Raw genomic sequence first — 18397 nt, 5'->3', positions numbered from 1 at the left:
TGACAAATTTTCGATTAATATCTTATTTTAAAAATAATTTTTGTTTTCTGCTAGCACTAAAATCTGGTTCCCTGTAAGAGCTGCTAGTACCAATAAAATCGGGTTTAAGTGCAGAGAAAAATTTTCATATATATACTTATCTTCTCTCTTATTAATTGAGTAGCTAATTAATGATATGGCTCTTAAAATATTAGAATGGTGATTAAATTATCAGTTAAGTTTAAATATTAATGAAGTTATAATACAAAAAGGATGATATAAAATGGAATCATAACAGTTTTTTGTATCCAGTGAAAAAATTTTAATTTAATATAAGCTGGAGGAAAGTCCCTAGTTAGATTAAAACTTTTCAACTACTGGCTTCAAAGCTCTGATCAACACTATAAAATAATGTACATAAAATACTAAATTATTTCCATATCTTTATTTCTCTTTGCATTATTAGATTAAACAAAAAAAAAATTTTTTAAGTTCAAATCATCAAAATAAACATTAATTGTAATCAGAAACATTTGGAATGATGCTGTTGCTTGAAGCCAACTTTTAATAGTCAAAATTTTCCACGATCAAGCAATTTTTCTCCTGTAATTATTCCTTTTGATGCACAGTTAAAACCATGTACCGTGTGCATGGTTTTGATTATGCATCACTGTACACGAAGTAAATACTTATATTAGTATATCTGGCATAAATTAAAAACAGCACCAATTATCATAATACCAGGAGTATATTAATGATAAGAACTAGTTAAGTATTATTGGCGTTTATAGAGATGTTCAAGCCAGAGGCTGAACTACATCCTTGAGAGGAATAAATCAATCAACTGTCGTAATTTTGCGAAGGGAAACTAGTTGTTTTCACTGTTCCTATTGAACGATAAGTATTCCCATTCAAATAGAAAGGTATTATTTATGGCAGCTGTCTAATTGATTGATCATTGATGGATTGCTAGTGGACAGACAAGGGAAGTGACGTCAGCTTAGACATCTCTACAATATATGGCGATGTGCTATCGGTCCCCTTGATGAATCAGTACCATTTCTTCATTAGTCTTTTTAAATACATGATTATTTTTTAGGTGATCAGAGTTCGAATTTTATCGAAGACTGGTCAATACGAATTCCGCACCCAGTTCGCACTCACCACAGTGCTAACGTAAAATATCCTCAGTGGTAAAGAGAGAGGTTCACGAGTTAGAGTTCCCTTGGCCTCAGGATAATCGCGGAAGTTTTTCCTCTCTATGTCACGCAAATGCGGGTTAGTTCCATCAAAAAGTCCTCAAATGCAACTTTCTTCCAATACTTGATCCAGGAGTTCTATTGTCTTCTGAATTTGGTTCTAAAATTATAAGTCTACGGAGTTCAACATTGGTAGTCGTAAACACTAAATTGGACCGGCTGCTCAACGACAGTTATAAAAATATAAATAAATTACCGTTAATATTAAACAATTTAATTTTATAAAAATACGCTGGCAAAGCATAACATAACAAGTTTGCAAGGAATACCAAACATCATAAACAAGTGTTTTCAGATAACTTTATAAATATCAATTCAACGATGTAAGTAAAACATAATTCGCGATCGCAACGCTCGAGTACGCCGTCTAGCGGGAGTCTGTAAATATCGGACATTAATTTATCACGTTTTCATTTAGTTCCATCAAAGTCATTGACTGAATCAGACGCCATTTTTTAGCAGCAAATAGGAAACAAAATTTCCCTAAGGAAAAGGCCGAAGAACTTGAAAAAAATCTCCAGAATATTAGTAAATCTTTCAGGAACAGAACACGCCAAACATTTGAAGAAAAATTCCTCAATAATTTTTAATTTCTATTATCAACAAACTTGCAACTGATGACTTCCGATTTCGGATACTGTTACAGATGTGTGTATTAAGGTAAAATGCATTTCTTCTGTCTTCAATTCATTACGAATTAAAGTGAAGTCAACATTGCTTTCGTCATTCCAGTGAATAAATATGAATTCAGAACATACAGAATTGTAATAGTTATAGAATAGTATATATTTCTGTATCCATATAATTCGGAAAACAACAATAAAAAATTATCCAAGTTACTTGAAATAGTGCCATTTCTGCTGATTCTTAATTAATTTAAATCGTTTTCTTGGTAAGTTTCTTTTAATTTTGAAAGAATAAGTTCAACTAGAATTCGGCTATTCTGTTTTTAGCTACATATTCAAATTCATATCAATTATAAAATTTTGCTGTGTAGTATGTTATCTAAAAGTAATGAAGGTATAAACTATGTATCTATTATTTGAGAATAAAGTTTTCAAACAAGGAACTTATCATTTTGGAATTCTCCGGGAATCATAAATCAGGTAAGTGCAATGATTTTTACAATAAAAAATTTGCTTGTAAATATTTTTTTTTCATTTGATGATGGTTCTCTACACTACAGAATGGGTTTTTACGTCTGATTAAGAACTATAAGAATAATAAAAAAAGAAACAATATGAAAATTTTTATTTCAATGTAAAGAATTCTTGAAATCGTTTTTTTATCCTAAGAATTCTTTATTTTCCGTTTTTTAGTTTATAATTTTTTGATAAAAATTGTTCTCAAAATACTTTTTTTGAAAAATTAAATGGTATAACATTATGTGTTTATGTATACTTCTTGTATATTCCAATGTTTGAAGTAATATGATTCAGAAAAGTATGGAATAAAAATTCGGTACTAACGTATTAACGCCACCGCCGCTACAGATTTGGCGGTTTTTAAGTGCCGCTAATCTACACTTAAAATTTTTGCGACAATTCATAAAATAAAACACTTTATTTAAAATCAAAATAGTTAATCGGATTTCGGTGGAAAATGAGCCGATATAGAGTTTAGCATAGATTCAAAACAATCATATCGCCATATGAACTCTGATGAATAAGATTCCAAATGAAATAACATTTCCAAAACGTACGTTTACCAAGATAAAGTTTTATGTTGTGGGAATTGGTACATTTTCGTTTTTTCGGTAAAATATTTCCCTCCTGAAAAAATAAAATTGCATCTTGTTTTGTTTTTGGCAAATCCCAAAGACGAATATTCATAGCACTAAAAATGGCGACAAAAAAGAATTGTTTTTGTTTTTGTTTCGTCAGCATTCTTTATTTTACGTTTCTTAGTTTCTAAATAATGATTTTGATTGAAACTTGAAATTTTTTGATAAAAATTGTTGTCAAAAAACGTTGTTTACGAAATTAAATTTCATAAAATTATGAGGCTTATGTATACTTTTTGTTCATTTTAATTTTTGAACTAATATGATTCTTAAAACTATAGAATGTAAAGTTTAAATGGGCCTTTCATGTTATATTATTAAATTTAGTAATACTATTTCTCGGGCATTAGGTTTTAACTCTTATAAGAATATACATATTTTTTTCTGTTAATGTACAAATATTTTTCCGATGTGTTTTGGATGTTCCTTCTCTAATAAAAAGAGATACCATTTTGTTTTCGGTTGTACAAGAAAGAAGATCAAGCATTTTTCTTTTTTAAATTTAATAAGCCACATTAAAGAAGGAACGTTGCAATGCTACACGCTACATTAACGACGTCTCCAGAGTAACTGAATGACGGTTCATATAGAAATCGCAGGTAAGCGTCTCATACAACAACGCCCCCTATAGTTCGTTGCGATCGCGAATTAAATGTTAAAGAATGTGCAATAAACGTGCAATAATAAAGCATCGTCTATAGTTTAATTTACAACAATGGCTAATGCTTAACCAAACCGAAAAATGTATTTATAAAATATCTTTCCTGAACGGAACTCTCTTGAAATTTTGAATGATTTTTAGGATAGGAGACTAAAATTGACACTTACAGACGATGTCCAAATTTCAGAACCAATCATCAATTATAAGAGATTCAAAACAAGGACAGACAAAATAGTGAGTAAACACAGAGAAAAAGTTGAAAAATTAATAGAATTTCTTGTAACAGAATAGCAAGAAGGAATTTAAAGTCCTGGTATTTATTTTTTAATGTGCACAATTTCTCATTTTATTACTTAAAGAATAGAGTTCCTGCAAAACTGTGTACACAAAAATATTTACAATGATTAATTTTTCCGTCCTGAGGTTTTTTTTGATAAAAAAATTCAATTCTATGTTTGTTAAAGTGATAAAAATAGAAAACCCACGATGTCTTTTAAATCGTAAAATATCTTTTAGAGGATTTCACTTTTTATAACGTCTATCAAATAAGGACAAAACAATTTTTTTGATAGCTCAAAAATAAATTTCGTGTCAAAGTGTTTTTTTTTTATGTGAATAGTTACCTTTGTTTGTCCTTCAGACACCGGTAAAATAAAAATGGAAAACCGATATCATTTTTGTTGTCGGCAATACGTTACGCTTTTTTGATTTAAATCTCGAACCCAGTGGCGCAAGTTGGCGGAGAATTTATATAAAAAAATGTTAAAAAGTGTCTAGGTCATAAAAGTTTGTGATCATTTTCTTACTTCTTTATGTCTTGTTCACCAATGAAGAAGTTCTCGCCAAAAAATGATATTTCAACCAGCCAAGTAAAACGGCAGAAAGAGTGAATGTCAAAAAGACTTCTAACTAGTAAAAGCTTTAGTGAAAAAATGAAAAAAGAACTATTTATGAAGAAATGACAAAAGAGCTAAACAAATTAAAAATTTAATACTAATGCTAGTCTGCTTTACGCAAGATATTTTGAATTTATACGCATCAAAATTATTATTTATAAAAATTACAAGGAAGTAAGTGACTTCATAAGGTTGGCTTAGTTGACGTGGATAGAAATTTGGTTGTTTAACCGTATTTAGGCAAAAAGAGTAAATTAACGATTTTTCACATAGTTTACAGTTTGAATACCTCTTTTTCATGGTCATTTTACTGTTTTGGTTGAATACGGTAAAATAAAAATTAAATAAACTGTTATTCAACCATTCTATCCGAGAAATTGCAGCGTAGTAGTTTAACGTTCTGATTCGTACGTTGAAGTTAAAAGTGGACCAAATTTTTACTAGAAGTAACAACATATTTATAAAAGAAAATTATAAAAGTATTATTACAAATAATTTGAATAGTAATACAATCGCGAAATTAATTTAAATATATTGCATCAACATAAAATACGCCAAACGTAATTTAAACTTAAATGAAAGGTATAGCTTCTCGAAATTAAGACTACATGCTTGACTTGGATTACATTCTTCTGTCTAACATAAATTTAATTTTTTCTTCAAGCGTATTTCAGTTTCGACTAAACGTCTTAAAGTCTTTAAATTTGTTTTAAGGAAATAATTAGAGTAGATATTTCGGAGATTCGGAGAACGCTCATTACTGAATTATATTTTTAACGCATTTCAGTGAAATCCAATTTTAGCGAATTCCAATATAGCAAATTAGCATTTCTAACGAATTTCACTGAAATCAATAAAAGGAAATGATCTTTTAAAATAAAAGATCAACTGTCCTAAAAATTATTACAGAGTGAATTAAAAAAAAAAAAAAAACTTGTCTACCGTAAAAAGCCTTTTAAATATTGTAGCTAAAAATCTTGTTTTTTTTTTCTCCCCATTTAAACACTTACGACTAGAAATTTTTAATTCATTTATTTTCCCTAAAGAAAAACATAGCATAAAAACATTACATAAAAATCCTTTAAAAAACGGAAAGGAAAGAAATGCATAATTTTATGCCGTTTGCTTACGAAAATAGTTGATTTTTTTAAAGAAATTTCAGAATCAGTTATAAAGTTCGTTAAGAGATGGCGTTCTTACCCTGAAACTATAACTAGAGAATTCCGCTTCATGTCAAACTAATCCAGTTGAATTATTTGTATGGGTGTCTATTTATTTATACACAGATTGCCTCACATAACTGCTGCAAATAAATGTCGTTTTAAAAACATTTTTCAATATTTTTCTCAGTTGTGCCATCTGTTGACTTGCTTCGTAACTCATTTTAAGATTTATAAAAATGTTTCTGATTTCGTAAGTAAAACACAGCAATTGTTTCGTATATCATGAATTAAATTTTCAAATAGTCATCCAATTTTTTTTAATAATTTCTTGGAACACAACTTATATATATTTCACTACGGAAAATAATACAACACGTTACATAAAATATGGTACTATTAAATAATTATTTACATTCAAACTCTGAAAAAGAATGTGGCAATTCAATACTATGTTGATCATTTACTATAAATACTCCGATACACAATAAAGCATTTGACTAATTAAAACATCTATTTGACTTTACACTAATTATAAACTAAGAGTTTAAAATATTATTAAAGTATTAAATATTATTTCAATATTTTAATACGTTTCTGACTTTTGTTTATTAATTAAATGAAAGTCATTGAGATGTATCAAGGAATGGTAAATTTGTTCCACAAATTTAAATAAATTCATTATCTTGATTAATTTCTTCGCTAGAAATTAAAGGCGTCCTTTCAGAAATAAGCTTCTTAACCACAAAGGATGAATAGATAAATTAAATGAAAATAGTTAAGAGTTTAAAACTTATAAATAATAGAAACAGACAAAAATAAATTCACGGTTAAAGTTACAAGACAGATAGAATAACATTGATTATTATTAGACAGCAAAAAAATTTTAGCATTGTGAAAATAGTTAATACAAGACTTTTATAAAGTATAGTTAGGAATTTAATATATAAAGAATTTTCTTCGTAAAGTCTTAGATCCACCTAAACTTTCTTTGATAACTAGATAAAGAACAAATGAAGCCTTATCAGCTTCGTTCTCATACAGACAATCACATGACGTCACCACTTAGTTGAACAGTCTTTCTTCACTTCAGTGCCTAACTTCAAATTTATTCTTCTTCGATAGTATTCAAAGACGTCATTTTCTTTTTATCCCATTCATATAAACTTCTTTTCAAATATTATTTCTTGCTTAGGAAGACAGTTTTTGAATCACATAGAATGGGCGGTGTCAAATAAACTGTTCAATTGAAAGAACTGATGACGTCATATTTCAACCATCCAATTGAACATGAACAAGGTTTTAGCTTGAAGGATTCAGAAAATAAAGGAATCGTTTCCGTTTTTCATTTATCAAACTTCAGTTCACAGGAAGGAATCACTTACTATATATTTTTAGGTGCAATAGTTGATTCAGTACACAATTGTAAGATATTTCAACCAAAGATTGGCATCCATATGTTTTCTTCACGAACATAATTGTATTTCATAAATACCAGTACAGTAATAAATCTTATATTGATATTTATAATCTTAGGTTTATACTTATACGTTATACGTATAATCTCAAATTTCATTTAGAACTGAATGATAATACAAGTTTCAAACTTTTCCTGACTACTACAAGCAAATTCAAAAGTCATTATATTGGCTAATAGAATTTTTCATCTCGCATAAATTTCCATTTTCAGATTTGAAACAGTGACCAAATCTCAGTGCGTATTGACAATGCAGCATTTCATCGTTTCTTGATAAATCTAAGCCAATTATAACTCCTTAACAGAGAAATAATTGTCAATCAAAATTTTGACACCACTTTCTGACTCACTAGTAGCGAATTCAAATGAACTTACATGAACGGGAAATTTTTCAAGAATGATTTAAAATATACTTTAAAATATACTACGCTAAAAAATATTTGTTTCAAAAATATTTTTTGAGTGCTGCTCACCCTATTGTATTTATTTATTTTGCTTCGGCTATATTGATACAATATTAGAAAGCACTCCTTTTTGCGGATATAATTGTGTGAGCTGATGAAGAGATTTTATTTTCCGGATTTTTGTTATTTCTATTATTAGTATTTTTTTTTCATTGTTCCGTAATTTTTCCAAGTTTTCCCTACATACTGACGGATATATATATTATTATTTCCAAAGGTTTATTTCATGATTGATTACAATATATATATATATATATATATATATATATATATATATATATATATATATATATATATATATATATATATATATATATATATATATATATATATATGTATGTATGTATTATTCTAACCTGCCATGTCATTAAAAATTTTCTAGTAATTGGACGATATTTAAAATTTATTGATCTTCTAAGATAAAGTTTACTTTCCATTAAAATTAATTCTCATATCACTCCCGAAATGATTATTCGGTAAATATCAAAGCCGTTTATATGGTTTTCGAAATTTGTTCTCAATAGTTATTTACGAAACTCCTGAGAAGAGAAACTAGTTCTAGTTTGTTCTGGAATGTGAGTAAACATCACTTGTATGGATTCCCAAATCGATAACGATGCGGAGATTTTATTGGATCGAAATTGTTTTGACAACACGAACTAGAATAAAGAGCAGATGTTCAAATCAAATTAAATACTATTATTGGGAGAGTATAGGATATTCCCCTCAACATTTACAAAAGTCATTTTGTAGGTATTATTTCAGCATGCAAAGCATGTTAATTGTGATCGTTATTTCGATGAAATCCAAAGTAGTTCTTTTTATAAATTTAACCATTAAAATTATATTTTAAAATTATGAATTTTGACCCCTTTAAATATATTATAATCCGTTTGTACATAAATGTAATAAAAGAGATATATAAATTTTGGGTACTATTTAACAGCAATAAAATGCCGTTTGAGTTTAAATTAAAATAAAACTAAGAAATTTGTACTGCAGTTTAGTCAAAAGATTTAAATAGTTTTTCATTTATTCAATGTGAAAAACTAAATACATTAAATAAGAAGTGATTTGTTTATAAATGATATGAAATAAACTAATTATGACAATGACTACTACTACTAGTATCCCAATCCAAAGGACAAGGGAACTCCTGGATAAAGTATTGGAAGGAATTTGTCTTCGGGGAGGGCTTTTTGATGGAACTATCCCGCACTTGCGTTACATGGAGAGGCAAACCTCGAAAACCTTCAATGGTTAGTCTGACGGCAAGGGGACTCTAACACATGAACCGTCTATCATTGAGGATATTTTACATCAGCTTTGTGGTTGGTGCGAGTCGTGTGCGGAATTTGAATCGACCAGCCATCGATCGGATTCGAATCCGGTTCACTTCATTGGAAGGCGAATGCTCTATCCCCTGAGCCACCACGGCTCTACTACTATTAGTAGTCCCTGAGGAGGATACAAGACATTCAATCACAATTTTGATCCTCTGCTGAGGGGATGGCCCCCTCGCTTTGGTAGCTTGACGACCTGAGTGTGAAGTCGAGCACTTTATGGTAGAACAATTTATAATGTACATTCTTGGAATGTTTGGAAGCTTATCAAAGTGTTCACCCACCCGCTCACTGACTGATGACAGTGATGCTTGACTCCGGTGACTTATTGAGAACAGTGTCTTAAAGTACAGCCCACTGTGGTGAAAATTTGAACAATTATTAAATGAAAAATCAAATAATAAATAGTTGTTAATTTTCTTAAGACGTGATTATCTAAAAAAATTAGAAATTTAGAAATTGCTAAAAAAAAAAGTACAAAACTAATGCTTGTACTTTTTTTAGCACTACTGTTTTATATTTGTGTAGCATCACGTGATATTTAAAAATAAATAAATAAAGGAGGGAAATAATTAAACATTTGATAAAAACATTTAATAAAAAATCAAAATGATGTTGACTTGTTTTTCTCTTGTCGTGCAAAATTAATGTTACGCAAATCAGAATGCAGTGTACTTGAAACATGTTAAACGGTATCTTGATTCTTATAGAGAAAATAATTTTTACCATTAAAAATTATTTGGTCCCACCGTGAACATGTGTTATAATAGATAGTTTTTCGTTCGAAAATATTTAACGGAACACACCGAACACAAGTATATTTTAATCTTTAACTAACTTGATGTTAATTAAGAAAACATATATAAAAACGCACCAAGAAAATTTAAATTCATTAATATGAAAATGCCTCAATTTATACCAGAATTTTCAAGGATACAATTTTATCAAAAGTGAGTCTATTGATTAAAACTGCAACGACTTATTTTTAAAGATTAAACCACATTCCTCTCTGTCATGATTCGATTTGCACCATAAATTTTTATGGGCAGTAAATTATGTCACGCGGACAAAGGCTTTAAATTTTGTCTCTATTTTAAAGAGTAAATCATTTGTCTCTAAATGACAGGCGACTGCTTATTTGATAAAATGGAAGTAAAATAATTATAAAATCTTTTAAACAATGCTTAAAAAAATACTCAGAAATTTAAAAAAAAATGAAAAAGAAAAGCAATAATAATTTAACTAGGCACTGTTGATAAAACCTGTTTCGTAAATTTTTAGATTTTGATGATTTCGAATGACAAAAGTTTCGCAAAAGGTTAATTTTTTGCTACAGAATAGGGCAATCTGCAATCGAATAAATTAGTTTGGACGAAAATAAAAGAAATATTGTATGAATGCATTTTTAAACAATCACAATAATATATCAATAGTTTTAAAAAATATTAATGATAACTCACAAATGACTATAGTTCGCACCAATTTAACTAATACAAGGATAGCTAAAAATTATTTTTACTCCCAATCATTTTGAGTATTTTTATTATTATTATTGTCACTCCATTTACAATTATTTGTTCTTCAAATCGATACCAACAAGTGACGTTATTGTAATTAAAACGTGGTATTTGTCAATTCAGAATCAAATTAGGTTCGACATACACGCGTGACGTCACTAACAGGCATCCAATTAAATCTGATTTGAAACACATACCATGCGCACTTCACTTCTTTTCAAGTTGCAAGTACCCATTTAAATCTGATTTAAATCCTATAATCATTTTGTACACTTTTATTATTATTGTTGCCACCCCTTTATTATTATTTGTATTCCAATCGGATACCTGTAAGTGATGACATCGCAGATAAATCGTCTCATTTGTCGATTCAGAAGTTAATCAGGTTCGACAGACACGCGTAACGTTGCTTACAAGCATCCAATTGGATACCCGAAAGTGACGTCATCTTAGGTAAATCATGGCATTTGTTGAATCAGAAGCCAATAAGATTCGAAACACATGTGTGACGTCACTTACAGGTATCCAATTAAAACTGATTTAAATCACATATTTAGACATAATCACTAAACTTCTTCTCGAATACCCAATCGCTCAATTCTCATCATAAGACACGGTATTCACGATAATATCAGTAAATACATTTTAAAATATTGTTATCGTAATGATTGAAAATTATCGTTATTTCACAATTTATCACCTAGGTCTTTTCCACTTTCTTTTATAGGAAACATTAAAATAAAGAATTCCAATATTTTAAATAATAGAAATAAATTAAAAAACACTATTCCTTTAGTTCTATTCTTTTTTCTACACTCTGAGACCATTGATGCTATATCCTATTACAATCATTTCTTCATAAAAATAATTCGATAAACGACGCCTATTAAAAGCAATATCTGCCAGGAATCTCGCCAAAGCGTTTAGCAACAAGCAATACTCCCGCCATCTATTTTCAGATTAATTAACTAGATGTTTCATGATTTATCGCCTAGGTCCCTTCCACTTTCTTTTATTGGAAACTTTAGAATAAACAATTCCAATATTTTAAATATTGGAAATCAATGATGCTGTATCCTATAACAATCATTTCTCGATAAAAATAAATCGAATGACGACGGCAATATCTAAACACAATATTAAAAACAATGTCTGCAAGGAATCTCGCCAAAGCGTTTAGCAACAAGCAATACTCCCGCCATCCATTTTAAGATTAATTAACTAGAAGGAACGCACTCCTGGGAATTTTCAGAGAATGAAGCTAGCCGGAATATACTCCATGTTGCAGAATGTTGCAATATTCCTACTGTTTCCACGTGATCCATCATTTTCGGTTAAAGTTAAAAGTCTCGGATGTCTTTCTAGATAAATTGGATTTTGATATGGTTTTGCAAAGATGTTGGGGGAAAGATGGAGAGAGCATGTAGATGATATGCAATCGATGTCAAGATTTTGATCGCAACTGCTCCATCTTTTAAATCTTTCATCCAAGCTTAAGTGTATTAAAAATAAGGTTTCGTTAATCTTGTGAAAGGTATGAAAATAGATTTAGTGTTAATTTAGAAATTGAAAATAGCTTGTAGTACTTTACTAATTATTCACTTTGTGTTTTTATTTATAATAAACAACATATTTTCGATTAATAATTGACTTTTTAAAATCCCTTAAAAAAATTTTTTTTCTTTTAATTTGATGAAAGAAAGAAAAAAAATGTAAGCCGCTAGTGGCTTTTTTTTTCTATTTTAAAAAAGCATGATTCGCTAGAACAAAAAAAATTTAATTAAGGTGAGCACTTAGAAAAAAAAGAATGGCCAAAACTATCAGAACTAACGTGTTTCTGGCTCTATAGAAACACTAAAAATCTTGGTAATTTTTACCTATGTGCATTGGTTATGATTTTGGTAAAATTAACGATAAAATATGATTTTATAATACAATATAAAATTTGGTAAATGTCGTAAAATTTGACAATTTTAGCATGACACCTTAGATCACGGTATGAAAACCATTTATTCAATTGAATTGAATTTTTTTCCGTTTTTGTATTATTTACAAAATGGTTTGATAATAAGAACTATGTAAAAACCAGAATTTCTTATATATTGCTACTATATAAGCAGAAAAAATACCTATCGAATGGTTTAAATACCCTATATTTCAGTTTTATTTATCAAAATTATGGTAATATTTTTACCAGGGAATTACCATATAGAACAGTAATTTGAAGAAAAAAAATTCTGTGTACTAGTAAAATTAATTAAAATACACTCTTAAAATCAGTATAATGAAATTAAAATATTTGAAATAAAATAAAACAATTGTGAACTTTTAAATCCCCTCAGGGAAAATACTCCCCCCCCCAAAAAAAAATAATGCGTAATAGAAAAATATAGCAAGCAAAGTGTACCTTGATTTGGTAATAATATTCATAAATTTTTCTTTACCGAAGATTGTAAATCAATTTTCAGAACTTTCAGGTTCAGTGAGAAAAAAATGATGGTGATAGAGGAAAAATAAGAATTTGAAAAATTTCTCATGCGTAGTTTTCTCATCATCAATCAATAATAATTGAAGGTTTTGACGTATTCGGTAAAAGACTTTGATGTCATCTTTAAAAAAAAGTAACCAGGCACTGAAGTCTCTTAAAACGCTTTATGAATTAAAAACTATTTCTCAGTTGAGTTAAATGCCTCAGGAAATTTAAATTTAAAGAAAAATTATTGAATAATCATTAAAAGTAAACTGCTTAGTTTTCTGCTCATTAATTTTCTGATTTTTTGACAAATCAAAGAACTAGAAGCATTATAATGATCAGCCAGATTTTGAAATTGTTCAAAAGGCCTTTCCTTCAGGGTAATTTTAAAGAAAATATCACGATTTTCATACAAACAATACTTTGCTTCTGTGTATTGTGCCATTATCAACTCTTAACTTTCACAGTATATTGATTAAAAACTTCATTCGCTTCAAAATTATACAAATTAAAAATAACAGTTGACATGTTTCAAGCTTTCAAAGACAGGCTCGCAGTTTCAAGACTTGTCAGGTGAAATAAAAGTGATTTGGAATGAAAACGTGAAGTTGTAGGCGATGTTTGGAAAAATTAAACTGAGAAACAAAACTAAAAAAAAAACCTTCCTTTCCCCTCGTTATTTTTCGTTTCTTTTCTTCTCAAACTTTTAACTTTTAATTTTTATTTCAAATCCCTTTTGTTTCTTCTGATTCACGTCTGGCAAGTCTTGAAAATGTCAGCTGTTTTTGAACGCTCGAAACATGTCAACAGTTATTTTCAAATGTCTGCTCCAGTATCTTGGGATTATTTATTTAATTTTGAAAAGTACCTAGTTGGAAGCACCAAAAAGGAACAGTTTGGTGCAAAAATATTATCTCTGGTAAAACTTACCAAAACGTACCAACATTCGAAATGTATTGATAGCACTTATAAAAAATGGTCTTTAATTGAACCTAAGACAATCATTAGTATGAAAAAAATAGTTTTTTTTTACTTATTTTATAAAGGTATGAAGGAACAGTTTGGAGTAGAAATATTATCTTTGGTAAAATTTACCAAAACGTACCAACATTCGAAATGTATTGATAGTACTTATAAAAATGGTTTATAATTGAACCCCTAAAAAATATGACAAAAAATAGTTTTTTTTATCTTATTTTATGTAGGCATGAACGAACAGTTTGGAGTAATAATATTAACTCTGGTAAAATTTACCAAAACGTACCAACATTCGAAATATATTGATAGTACTTATAAAAATGGTTTTTAATTGAACCTAAGACAATCATAATATGAAAAAAATAGTTTTTTTTTACTTATTTTGTGAAGTTATGATTTCAATTAAGTATTTGAAAGAATAATTTTTATAATAAACTCTTGATGAGCCTGTGATAAATTCTTAGTGAGCACTTTTAATGGACCACAGTGGTTAAGGTACTCAGAATGTCTTTGAAGCTTGACCAATTTTCAAAGTACTAGCATTTCTGGGATGTAAAGACATTTGACAGCACTGCCACCATGTGGTCATTTATTTTAAAATTATGAAATTTCAATCTCAATGATCCCTAACGGCTGAAAAATATATTTGTCATCGTCTACTTTGCTTTTCTACACTGAGAAAAAAAGAAAGGTCAAAACTAGCAGAATATGGTAAAATTTGCCGTGTTTCTGGCTTTTTGGGAACAACAAAAAACATGGTAGTTTTCCCCAAAGCGCTTTCGTAATGATTTTGGTAAAATTAACAGTAAAATATGGTTTCATAATATGTGATAAAATTAGGCAAATGTGGTAACATTTGGTAATTTTGTCACGATACATTACAGAATTGCATAGAAATTATTTATTAGGCTTAATTTACATTTCAGTTTGGTAAGTTTTACTAAATGTGTCGTTAAAAGTACTTTAATTGGGATAACCAGAATTTCCGGTAAACCGTTACTATATATCAGGAAAAATTATCTAAATGAATGATATTTTACAATATCGATTTACGATTGATATTTTACCATATTGATGATATCGATATTTCACTATAAATCACATTAGTTATTCATTTTGATTGATTTGCATTATTTTTATAGGTTACTTAAATCTCCTTATCTTCGTTACTTAAATGGAATTAACTCAGGATAATACGGTGTCCGATATCCATCAATATTACTCAAATTTAAAATCATAAATAGAGTTGGGAGAGACAAAGATTTTAAAATCACAATAAATAACCAGAAAATATCGATATTTTTCATGATAAATCGCGATTTTTTTTTTATTTAAGAAATTTGCATTATTTTTACATATGCAGGTCAATACTTATGTTACCCAATTGAAATTAGTTAATAGTCATAACTCACCAATGTATTCGAAATTTATCATTGTCGTTAATACTCGCAATATTACCGTATCCGATATTTGTCTTCGTTGACAATGATCACGATATTATCGCTCCCAATACGTATCGTCGTCGATAATGACCGCGAAATTATCGTATTCGATATCTTGTCGATAATAGTCGCACTGTCAATAATTTCAATTCATTTGATATTTATCGTAATACATGTTGTTTTCAAGATACACAGAAAGAATTATTTATAAAATACAGTTATCGTGACGTTTAAAAAATATCAAAATCTAATTATAGATCGGTGCTATTCAGTCAATTGATTGTCAGTAAATATTATTTTTTCAATTTTATTTTATTTTTCAATTCAAATGATTTTCGCTAACAATCAATCAGTGAAAAAAGAATAACCTCAAAAGGACTACAGTTCGTAAATTCATAAAATCGATTGCCAGATTCCTCTACTCCAGCGAGCAAAAGAAAGGGAGGAAGAGGAAGTTAGAAATGTCTACAGTTAATCGTAGAGTCAGGGGGATTCGAATGAGCCTCTTACTTAAGGGGGATGAGGAGAAGATTCTTCCATTCGATTTAATCGAGACACTGAGTGGGCGGGAATCCCCATCCTGATGTTCTCCCTCAAGGAGATGACTCATACAAATGAGGGGACTCAGAATGGATAGATATATGAACTAAATTCCTTCTACCAAAGCAGTAGAATATCTAGAATATAATTCGAAATAGATTTGAAAGAAATTGAAAATTTCCTCGACGAATGTTTTATTTAATAAATAAAGCGGTTAAAAAAAAAAGGTATATTATGATAAAAAATGAACTGATTTAATTAAGGTTTATTATATAAGCGATTAATATGATCTAAAATATTATTAAATTGTTCTGAAAGTAATATCGATTTTTTTTCTTCATGAAAACGAAAGGCGATCTTCGTATAGTGAATAGAAATTTTACCGAATCATATATTATCCATTCTGGTACAATAGTTTTGCCATCTTTCTGACAGTAGCCAGATTTCACGCGTTTCATTCACGTGTTTGAAAGTTTTGTTCCTTGCTGGCAAAAAACTGAGTAGGGTGACTTTTGACCCCCTTATTTGAAATATAGGTTATACCGTCCAAAAAAATTTTTAGAAACAAGAGCAATGTTGAAGACAACTCATTTTCCGTTCCCAATGATGGTGTACTTCTAAAATGGATAATTTTCTTGACGTTTGAAAAGCAAAATGCAAACATCTAAGGAATGACGCAAACTTATTTTCCATTCCCAATGATGGTTTGCTTCGAAAACGGATAATATCTTGACGTTTGAGGAGTAAAATACAGACATCTACGCAACGATGCAAACTTATTTTCCGTTCCCAATGATGATGCACTTCAAAAATGGATACTTTTCTTGACGTTTGACAAGCAAAATGCAGATATCCACGCAAGGACGCAAACTCATCTTCCGTTCCTAATGATGAAGTGCTTCGAAAACGGGTGACTTTCTTGACGTTTGAGAAGCAAATCAGACATCTACGCAACGACGCAAATTTCTTTACGTAAGGAGAAACATACGTCGAGATTTAAGATTAAACTTTACGCTTTTCAAATGATCCTGAACGTTTGAATTCGTTAAATTTATTCTCTTAACGATCTCATGAGTTGTTTGTATCAATTAATGGCTTTATTGCGTCTTAATCAGCTTAAATTGGTGCTGAGCATCTTCGTGCATTTTAATCAAAATTTTACCGGACCGAAATTTTGAATACCATTTCGGAAAACAGGCATATTGCCAATATTTCTTCTCCATGCTCATCAAATAAGCATTTTCTCTGTTAAACAGCATTTTTACCTTTTCGAGATGGAAAAAGTAAAATATGTCTAAAATCCTGCTTTCAGTTTTCCATAGATAAAAGGGTACCAACCAAACACTACTGCGAAGAATCAGTTGAATTTTTCGTAAGCAAGTATTGCTAAACTAGATGACAAAATTAATGATTATGTGGCGAAAGTGGGAAGTAGGCTGTGAAATATATGATTAAGTCCTCTGCTAGGAAAAAAAACGAAATTTCTTTTCGAACAACCCAATAAAAAAGAATCAGGAATTAAATATGTATATAATTATTAAAAAAAGTGGTAGACGAAGATAATAATTAAAAAAAAGCATTTATTAAAATGTTTTCATTATTCATTAAACGGATGATGAATTTTTTTTCTTCACATATTATCCAACTATGACGTTATGAGTAAACATTCTCACAAGATAAGATAAAGCTATTTATTTGATTACTTTGAATAGATTTGTATACAATAATTGTATATCACAATATAGACATATTTAAAAATGAAAGTTTTCTCGTTAAAAGCTAACAGCTTTTTACCTTTTCACTTTACACAAAACTGTGGTTTTCGAAAAGAATATCGCAATGGTGACTGAAGAAAAAAATAAAACATTGTCCAGGACTTAAAAAAAAAAAAGAGATTCCGCGGTGAAAAGCTGCATATTTTTAGTTTCGTAGTGCATGAAAATTTGCAAATTGTTTATGCAGGTTATTAACTTATGCATATATTACAGTAACGAAGACTAAAAAAAAATTTAAAAAAATAATTACAGAAAGAAAACCGTTGCTGCCAAGCTTCAACAATTTGGAGCCGGCAACTCGAGAAAAAGATTGCGTAATGAGTCTAGCCATGCAATATAAATCAAGTGGTTACATACACATAATTACGTGATTGTACTTAGTGGGTTAACACTGCAGCAATTAGGCTTAGTTTACTACTACGGAGAATCTGTTTTTAAATCAGATTTAATTGCCTGAGGGTCGATCTTCATTAGCTTCTGAATCACGGCATAAGCAAATGCCACTATTTTAAAATAATATATATATATATATATATATATATATATATATATAGAGGTTATTTTTGTTCGTTTTCGTTTTTATTTTAAAGAAAACCATATTTCATCTCATTAATTTCCGTTTATCCATCTTTTAAAATCAAATTAGGAAC

At 29.2% G+C, this 18397-nt stretch overlaps 1 protein-coding gene across 2 annotated transcripts in view; it reads right to left on the bottom strand.

The window, feature by feature from the left end:
• LOC107439363 (uncharacterized) overlaps window positions 1-18397 on the bottom strand; it is a 603558-nt gene that overhangs the window by 294405 nt on the left and 290756 nt on the right. The window lies entirely within an intron of this gene.

This window comes from Parasteatoda tepidariorum, chromosome 7, assembly GCF_982258835.1.
Source record: "Parasteatoda tepidariorum strain Cologne lab strain chromosome 7, Ptep-v5.0, whole genome shotgun sequence".
In the NCBI taxonomy this organism is placed as follows: Eukaryota; Metazoa; Arthropoda; class Arachnida; order Araneae; family Theridiidae; genus Parasteatoda; species Parasteatoda tepidariorum.
Note: the sequence above shows the minus strand (reverse complement) of the source record. Positions and strands in the feature narration are given on the sequence as shown.